The 10619-nt window shown below is 36.5% G+C and overlaps 1 pseudogene; it reads right to left on the bottom strand.

Annotated features, from left to right (window-relative positions):
- Positions 1-918: 918 nt before the first annotated feature.
- Positions 919-10619, bottom strand: part of LOC587382 — a 28849-nt pseudogene continuing 19148 nt past the window's right edge.

Genomic DNA, 10619 nt, shown 5'->3' with positions numbered 1-10619 from the left:
GATGGAATTCGTCAGATTGGCGCGCGGGGTATAATAATGATATGTCTTACCAAAGAAAATTAGCACCTCTATGGGTTTTGAACCCTCAACCCTTGAATTGAGAGTCAAGTGAATGAACCACTATACCCAACACCTCTACAACTGATGTGTAATTATATTTGAATAATTTTAAAATTGCTCACCTCAGCATTATGTGAAGTTTTAAGTGGACTTGTGGACCGCCATCAGTCCATCTTCACCCTCTTCATCTCGTTTCCATGGAAACAGCATCTGTTCTTCATCTCCTGCAAATCCTGGTCTTCTGATACCCTATTCTGTTCCTGAGTCACTCATGTAGCCGACTAGGAATGGGCCTTGGGTAAGGATCATTCTCTTTCTGACCTCCATCTTCCTTCGGTGTTTCCACGTCACCCTGCTTTTAACTTTAGATGAACTGTAGCTCATGGTCATCCTCTTTTTGTCATTCTCTCAAGATTATCAGTCATGAGCTTCCACTGAGTGATGGAAACTGCCTCCATCTGTATCTATTCTCTTGTCCACTCCCTATACACCGCACTGTTCCATTTCTATTCCATCTGGCCAGCCACAGATTTCTCCTGCTTGTGAATCAATGATTTATAACGTCCAAATTCACAGTTAGATCTGCCCGATGCTTAAGGAGCGCTGTCCTTTGCACCCAAAGGAGTATTGTTTAGCCCACTATCTTTTTAGCTAGGATTTTATGAAATGTACACTGCAATATTTTTAAAAAGATATGCAACTGCAAGCTCATCATCACACAGCTATGCCTGGTGTTCAAATGTATAGGGTTTTAATTTCTCATCTTATTTCTCCTTCATAATGTTAATGATCATTTTTGTTTTTTCTAGTTGTCATAGATCATGTTCAAGTAGAAAACTGTTCCTTTCTTCTTCTTCTTCTTCTTCTTCTGTTGAAGTACAGGCCACCATGTTGTCTGTGTATTTTTGTACATAATTTCTCCCTATATGCCGGATTTTGGTTCCAGTAATAGAGGAGTTAAGAAGTTATAAACTTGAACATCTTTAACCCTTGGAATGGTAGCTACAACTTAATGGTGTCTGTGAAATAAAGGTGCAACAAGTGAATTTCATGAGATGAGGAGTTTTTTTCAGCAGCCAATCGATGTCAGCCTGTCGCATCACTTTGTGCGTGGTGTCAGGAGAAAGAGTGGTTCACAAACACATCTTCAGCACCTTTGGGGAGCTACATAAGTTCACAGCAAACTATTAAACAGAGCGACAGTCTCTCTGCCCTCCACACTCTGTACAAGGTATTTACATGTATGACTGTACACTGTACACTAGAGATGTCTTTGGATTTTTTTGTTAATGATAATAGCATTTTTAGCTTTTGTTCATCCATGCAATTAAATTCACAGAGTCATATAAAGCCATCCACACATTGTTCTTGTAATTAATCATCGTCACTCCAATTCCATCCAAGTTGTTCTGTCTAATGATCTTACTCCTCAAATTGGCTACACCTATCTGATTGTGTCCAAAGGAGGAGTTCAAATATGCGCATAAATTTTGATGATGAATATTCATGTATCTCAGTCTCAGAAGATCATCAAAAATGTGTTTCAAAACAGTTTTCAAATGTTTTCTTGAACTGTTGGCATGCTTCCACGCTGTCTGTTAAAAAATTTGCTGCAATTCGATCCATCCATATAATTATAGACTACATGTCAGTCATGGTAAAGTTTCCAATATGTCCATTCAATGTTGTTTTTCTTGATGGCCTTGCATTTCAAGTTGTCGCTTTCAACAGATCCAATACCATACCTTTAAGAGACAGAAAAGAAAAATAAGAAGAAAACAAATCTTTAGTTATCATCATCGTGACTGCTAGTATTGATGAAAGAGAAACATTTATCAACCAATAAATATATAATTCTGTACAGGGAAGTAATGTAAAATGAATACAGAATAGAAGATTCAAAAGCTAAAGAAAAATGAATTTCACATACTAGCAATAATTCAGAACACATCTCTTGCTTCTCTAATTTGAATGTGTATCATTTCATTTAGATGTTAACTACTGATTTTAATTGTTATGTCTTACAATAGATAGAATGCTTCTTCTTAAACCACATGAACCATTTCAACAACAAAAATCTGATTTGTTAACAAACCAATTTGAGTGAAATCAGAAATGTAGAAAATACATTTTAAAAACTAGTAGGGAAAAAACAATGAAAATGGAAAGATTACATGACAAACTTTATATTTTCATATGTATATTTTTATAATATTTTTTTAAACAAAATATATTCATTACCATTCCACTCCCATCAATATTATTCCACACTGTATATTTTCCAATCAGTTAGTTTAAGACTAATGTTTCCAAAAAATATATTACAAAACACATCTAAGCAAGTTGTGTAAACATTAAGCAAAACTTGTTCAATACAAATATATTAACTTGAAGGACAATCTTCTATAAATTTTGTTTTAGAGACTCTAGGTCAAAAATATTATATAATCCACAAGATATATTACCTGGGCCCTGTTTCATAAAACCTGTTATCTACAACAAATGCTAGATTTCTATGACAAATAAGCTCTCAGCCAATCAAAGTTCATGATTTCACTAGCTTATAATAGCTCTTTGAACTTTTTATTGGTGACAAGTTTTATGAAACAGGGCCTTGCTTCCTTTTTTTCAAATGTTGGCAGACTGCCAAGACCAGTTACGCTTTTATAAAACACACTGAATAAATACTCTCCACTGATCAACAGTCTTGCAGATCAACAGTTTGTTAATCTTTAATCTCACAATGGATTATTGATCCTGAGAGGGGGATGGTGATTGTGTCCTTGCACCCTTGGGGGGCAGGCCCAGGGATGCGCCCCTCTAATGATCTCCCATTAAAGGGAATTTGACCAATAGGAGAGCAGCGAGGTATTTCAAGAGATACCGAGGAATGCAACTGCAAGGGTGTGTCCTCACACAATAAACAGATGTAAGGGAAAAGCATGTCTGCTCATCAGTGGTACATCTTTTCAGTGATACATGTTTGCCAATGGTCGATGCATGCTGGCATCTCTTATAGTTTTGGTCCCGGGGATGATATACTTGTGTTGAGGATTTTCTTCTTGCTTGTTTTATAAATGTTGAGTGATTGCTACTTCTTCCTGTATAAATTGGTGGACATTTAACAAATATTAAAAAGAATTTATACAATATGTATAATCTTTTTGGTTTACTATAGGAACCACCTGGTTCAAGCAGGTATTTGGTTTAATTGTCTGTTGAGACTTGGGAGACAGAAGGACATTAGTTCTGAGAGACAGAAGGACACTAGTTCTAAAAAAACACAGAAGGACACTAGTTCTGAGACACAGTAATAATATATCACGTCAAAGGACGTTTTGATTTTTTTACATGAACCATCTAAGATAGAACTTTGGACATTTGCTGGCACATTGCTTTGTAAATGTCATATTCCAAAATAATACCCCAAAAAGTGTAACTCTACAACCCAATCCATGAGGAGCCTTCTTGTCATTTCTAAATGTGGCTTTCATACTGCGAATGACATTCAACATATTTTTGAATTTAAAGGTAAAGACCAGTATTGGAAACGCCCCAATTTCAAAAAATGAAATGGAGGCTCTTATTACCACTCATGTGAAAGAATATGTTTTGACTAATACATGATAATAACAAACCGCCTACTAAATGATATATTTGGTAAATTAGTATATTTATTGGACTGTGAGAGATAAACGCACGTGTTGCGCACGTGTGCGTAGTCCATATACATCTTTCTGTGTACAGTGCTTGTAACTATATGAAGACGGGGCCAAATTTCTTATCATTTTGATGATTACAGAACCTTGCAGTACATCTATGCTAGATGTACATTTGCAATACTGGTCTTTACCTTTAACGACCCATCCTAATTAGGAGCGCCTCTCTTTCACTCAATGTTTCCTTGATTGGAGCCAGCAATCCTGCAAGTGAGTGTGAGAGGCCAGGTTTGAAATCCCCCTTCCCCTTCCTCTTCAGCGGCGACTCATTGACCTTACTGTGACCTTTCCACCATGATTACTTCTCTCATCATTAGATCTGGATTGCTAATCAACTTTTCCCGCTGACACTCAGGAGCAAACCAGAAAATGATAATGAACGTCACGTCACCTTCAAGCCAAATACAGCTACCAACTAAATTAATCATACCCCTTGTAAATTTAAAGTTTTTGGTGTTTTGGGGGAACTCAAGAATGAAAGCTAGGCTTGTTGAATTAGGACTTTTGTTAAATATTTGTTAGGGGTAAGCTTTAATATGTAACTGTCTAAAGAAACATAAATCAGGACACATCAATTTTTTCACATACTTACAAAATTAAAAAAAACTTGGTAAGGGTAAGAATAATTTATATGTCAGCTGTATATACTATCAAACATTTTTACATTCCGGTAGACATGAAAGCAGTTATTTTTTATCAATTTGTCTAAGTATCCAAATATAATCACAGAAAACAATATCCCTAAAAGCACTTTCTGAATGACCAACAAGTATATGTAGTAGAAAAGCCAACTGATTGATAATAGTAACTCTTCAAGTATATATTGTACATCTCACAATAGGGAAGTGATCATATATTACCATCTTCATTCATTTAATTTTGCTCTCATTTCTCTTACTTATTCAAATATTTTCAAAAGATAAAAAGAATGTACTGACTTTTTCAAATCGGTTCTGTGCTATTTGAGGACCCGATCGTGTCCAGTTGACAATCACATACAACATTATCATTATATTCACAAGATTCTACAAAATTAATAAATCCCTTCAATGGACATGATATTTAAGAACAGAATAAATATATCAATAAATTATAAGAAATTTCATTTTTAGTATTATGTGTAATAGATTTATACATCTTATCTTTATGTCTGATGCTGTATTATGTGCAATCCATTTGACACTTTTTATAATGTCAGTGACACAGTATTGTCCATTCCACAAGTGCCAATAATTATTGTTCACGTCTAGCTGTCGCTGGTTGATAGAATGCTAACCAGGCTGCAATGGCATAACCCAATTTGTTCAATTAATTTGTTCACATCCTGCGTCGTGTGAGTAAGATCATGTGACTCACACTCACGCCCTCGCTTGGTCACTTGGTGCGTGGGCCACGGGTGACGACGAGCCGATGTCCTTGTGATTGCTTTCTGTCATGTTCTTTTGAAGGTACCGTAATAAACGATGTCTTAATTAGGTGCTGACCATTTCTATTCTCAGCCAGAAACAATCAGTGGGCCTATATATATATATATATATATATATATATATATATATATATATATATATATATACAACTGTACTGCTACTGTCAAGTGCGCTTTGGATGAAGCAGAATTTTGAAGAAAAAAATAAATTAAAAGCTTGTGATTTCATTTGGCCCTTTTTAGTTATGAAAAATAGTAATCTGTTTTGTTTAAATTAAAAAATAAAGATATCTTGACAGTAGTGATAATATTCATATGAAGGCATTTATATGATGCAGTATTTAGTTTAATTTTGTATGGCTATAAGTCAGAGAAGAAGTCTTCACAATTCCAATCTTTATGAAAATGTATCTGCATTTATTATATTTCAGAAAACATGATTTCTGTTGGTAGTCTCACAAATACAAGAACTTATTAATACAAGATGGTGCTGCATGTAGAAATAGAAATATCTTTATATTTGTTATCTTTCAGAAAACAATAATTTCATTATTTCTGATTTTTATTTATAATGTTATCCGGATTATATACTTCATAAAATCACTTCTAGAAATGTACTACACTAATAAAAACTGTTATGGTTTGATTTAAAGAAACAATTGGGTCATTAAAGCTTTATATCTTTAAACAAAAACGTTATCTTAATAGTTGCCAACAAACTAATATTAGAAACAACTCATTAATGAAATAGCATCTAGTATGATGTTGATTTAGAATAGGTAATCAAACAGACTTCTCTATGTCCTTCTGTGCAATCCAGGTGTTTGTTTATTTTTCTCGGGATGACGTCAATGGAATCCGTGAACAAACATGGCATTCGATCACCAAACCTTGATAGCACAATTGTGGCATTCTCTTACAATGGCTTATCAAAATATTTTCTGTTTGGATGTAAAGGATGTTGACTCATTAAAGGGCAATCCAACCCTTGTAATAAGTTGATTTGTACGAAATAACAGAAAACAGAATGGCAAAAGTTTGAAATGAATCGGACCAATAGTAAGAAAGTTTAATTTGAATGATTGAAATATGAGATCACTAAGTCTATGTGAATCTCAAATTGGTTGTTCGGTCAGTGGATTGTGACTTAGGACGTGGATAACTCTCCCATTTGCCTTGTACAAAAATATCATTAATTTCTGTTTTTCTTGTAAACCTCTTCTCCCTTGGGTCACTACACAAAATTGTCATAGATAGCGTATTAATACAGGTCCTCTAAAAGTAATAGCCTCCTGAGCAATGATTTTTTGAAAAATTTGATTTTAGTCATTTTATATGTTGGAACAGATGGGAAAGTAGTCCAGCACTACATCGCGTTGTCACTACCCCTTCAATCAAATTGAAGTGCCCATATGTACATTTCATTTTTTCTCCATTTCATTTCATTTATTAAATAATAAATAAATAAAGTACATGAGATTACATTGTACATAGTAAAACAATGAAATTTAACAGTAATTAGTCCACAGTGTACAACAGGCATATAAAACAGGTTGGTCATGGAGGGGACTGCTCCAGTATTGATAACAAATTTCAAAAATTCATAACTTTCTACTATTTTCTACTATTTAGTCAGATTTAATTGAAACTTTCATCAATTTGCTTCTGTGATTTTTATGCTTTCTTTTAGAGTAGCTGTCTATTTGGGTCAGATTTTCCTTAAACTTCAAAACAGAGTTAACCATTCTGGCTCTGAACAGACAACATATCAACAATGCCATCTTAATGACACGTCTTCCACTTGAATTAAACTCCAGAAATGATTTAATTTCATTTTTTTCATTCGCCTTGAGCCGCACGGGAGGTGAGGAAGTGTGAATTTAGCTTTTATCTTAAAGTGATGTGGACACACTTGAAGGCCATATTTGTGCATCACTGAACATGGGGTGTATACATCACTCAACCTAATCCCAACATGAATCACTATGGATGGGACTGCATGTACACGCAAAGGGGTCATGAGGATGATGATATCGTCTTGACACGCAGTTTGCAGTTCTGGAAGCCTTCGTCACAGCTACGGACAAAGAGATATTGATCGCTTTTGTCTAGCCTCAAGCCCTCGATACAACATGCATGGAGAGGCTCTGCGCTTGGGAGACTGCAAATGGTAGCAGTAGCCTTCGAAGGAGATAACTAAATTGATTGATACATGCAATTCGTAAGTGGATGGGTGGTTAGGCCATATATGCACAGCGCATATATGATAGAGATTGTGGTTATAGGATCCTAAACATTAGCTGGTAGTTGGGACTACATTTTAAGCCTGTGGTGCAGAAACCTGTTACCTGAGTTATCATTAGATCTATGTATACATTTTCTTTCATTTCCTGCCATTAGCAATTTTCTGATCTTCCTTAATTATACCATTGAGTGCATTTTTCCTATTTCTTATCCTCGATGCTTTTAATTTGATAGGCCTATAAGTTATTCAGTAAATTAACTCTTTATATATATATATGCCACAATGAATTTATCACAAGATATAGATATACCAAAGGCTACAAGATTATTCAACTGTTTCCGGCGCAAGATTGATTTATACCGCTACAAGGCAAGGCTAGGGTTGTCATGGAACTAATTGAGACCAGAAACGGTTACTTCTGCAAAGCCATTGTGTTGCACAAAGCAATCCTTCCCTCAATTGTTGCCTATTTTTTGTGCAAAGTTGGATGTGTGGCAAACAAGCTACCAAGCACAGAGGCGAAGAAAGCAACCAAAGTGTTAATGAGAAATGAGAAATGACCTTCTGCATTCTTTCTTTATACACGCAATGGCCCAACGTACAAATTTACTCTTACTCATGTATTATACATTTGTTTCTATATTTTGTATATTGTTTGCATACCTTATGTTTTATATAATTATCCATATTTGTTGTATAACTGATTTTGTTTGATTGCAGAAGATAAAGTCTTTAAAATGAAATGAAATAGATTTAGATCTACTTTTGACATTAGACTTTTGATCCAGGGGTCACTGTTTAAATGCCCAGGGTTTTTTGGCCGAAATGTGGGTATTACCCATAGTGAGTAGAACATCATGGTAGTATAATCATCATTACCACACCAATACCTCACTACAGTTTGTCCTTATAAGTTTGTCCTGTTCATGCTTGTGGAAAAAGATGGGCAACACAATGGATATGTTAATATCTACCTCAGACAGTGATTATTGCAGGGACAGGGGGAGAAGAGGGAAAGAGAATTAGAAAGGGAAAGAGAGAGAGGGGGGGGGGGGGGGGGGGGAGAGAGAGAGGGGGAGAAAGAGAAAGGGGAGAGTGTGAGAGGTAGAAAGGTAGGGGAGAGGGGGAGAAAGAGAGAGAGAGGGAGGGAGGAGAGAGAGAGGAGAGAGAGAGAGAGAGAGAGAGAGAGAGAGAGAGAAAGGGGAAAGAGAGAAAGAGGGAAGAGAGGGAATGGGAGGGGGAAGAAAGAGAGAGAGAGAGAGAGAGAGAGGGGGGGGGGAGTGATTATATGGATGGGAGGAGAGGAAAAGAGAATGAGAAAGAGAATGAGAAAGAGCATGAGAGGGAGGGGAGAGTGAGAGAGGGGGAAGAGTGAGAGAGGGGGAAGAGAGAGAGAGAAAGATTGGGGAGAGGGGGAGAGAGAGAGAGAAAGAGAGAGGGGTGAGAGAGAAAGAGGGGGAAAAGAGAGAGGGGGAAAGAGAGGGGAGAGAGAGAGGGGAAGAGTGGGGGAAGAGAGAGAGAGAGAGAGAGAGGGGGAGGAAGAGTGGGGGGGGGGAAGAGAGAGAGAGAGAAAGAGAGAGAGAGAGATCAGGGGTGAGAAAGCAAGAGGGAAATAAAGGGAGAAGGGAGGCACCATGTGTGAGAGAAATAGTAGAGAAGATGATGAGGAAGAGAATGAATAGAGATCAGAGGGAGGGAGTGCAGGGGTTAGGAGAGGGAACCAACATACAAATAAAAGGACTGGACATGAAGAAAAGACATTTCAGCTACTTCATCGGAGACAGATAGAAATAAAAACCTTAGCATGATAGACACAGCAGACATTCAAGTTGGAGACAAGTCCTTGTCTTGAAGTATACTTGAATGAGTCAAGGACAAAATGACCCTCAGAGTGACAGACTGGTCAAATTTAAGGCTGGTCAAATTCAAAGCTGGTACTGCCTCTGAAAATTGAATCTGTCTGGTGCAAATTGCATTATCTGGGTATCATAGTCCTGGGTATTATAGGAGGGTTATACAACAAAGTGTGCATGCAAACCTGAACAAAATAGGGAATCTTGCTCAATTTAGACATAGGGTATGAAATCAATACTGAATGTTATTCATATTTTCTCTGCATGGTTAGGAAAAAAAATTCATGGAACAATTTCATATCAAGCAACAGTTGAACGACTTTCAGATTGACAGTGTGGCTATTGATTTATTATTACAAGAATATCTGTGACTTCATATTGTATTTGAATTTTCATTTTTATTTCATATTTGAATTATGTATTCCGTACCATACCTTATTGAATAGTCCTACATTCATTGATTTGCTTGCACTATGTAATATCACAAAGTATTTATATCTCTTAATCATCATGTTATCTTACCCCTCTTTCCCCCTGTCCACACACAACATTTTCCGTGATTAGGCGTGATTAGCTATACTGTATCGCGATAGTTTTACGATGAAAATTGTGTGTGTGGACGCTCACTAACGATACGTCGTATAACGAAACTAGTCTAACGAAACGCAGGTTTGGGCATTGTTCCGAACTAGAACTCAATAAAGAATCACGCCTAATCACGAAAAATGTTGTGTGTGGACAGGGAGAGTGTAACTAGTGTATCTAACTGGGCGGGGCTTAACGTGACCTCGAGCGAAAGGAGACCAGGCCTCTCATTTCCGCTTCCATTTCATGACCGCAGTAGCAAACTGCGTACCTATACAACATTTCACTGTAGAGTTTCAGGATTACTTTCTTCTGTGCGGACATCCTGGAATTTATACGATGATTATTTATACAACGTTTATTGTGTGTGGACACTCTGAAATTTATATGATGATTCTTTATATAACGTTTCGTTATAGAGTTTTGGGATAAATTGTTTTGTGTGTGAACACGCTGTTTAAAGATGAGGATTGTATTTTTCTTTAGTATTTACGTTTCTTTTGGGAAGGGGCGCTAATAATGACATAAACAGCTTTGAATAACCTACATTATGTGTGCGCCCTTCAACCTGTCATAACTCCTCCAGTGAGTAACATCTGATAACAAAAAGCACAATCATTTTTCTCTCTTTTTGTTGATCAGTAAACTGTATCAGACAAAATAGGCCTGTCCTCATCAGCTCGAGATTGCCAAATAACCCGCTATTTTAACTATCCCAATCGCAGATTATC

The sequence above is a fragment of the Strongylocentrotus purpuratus genome, unplaced genomic scaffold (assembly GCF_000002235.5).
Source record: "Strongylocentrotus purpuratus isolate Spur 01 unplaced genomic scaffold, Spur_5.0 spur5_scaffold_14, whole genome shotgun sequence".
NCBI classification, from domain to species: domain Eukaryota; kingdom Metazoa; phylum Echinodermata; class Echinoidea; order Camarodonta; family Strongylocentrotidae; genus Strongylocentrotus; species Strongylocentrotus purpuratus.
Note: the sequence above shows the minus strand (reverse complement) of the source record. Positions and strands in the feature narration are given on the sequence as shown.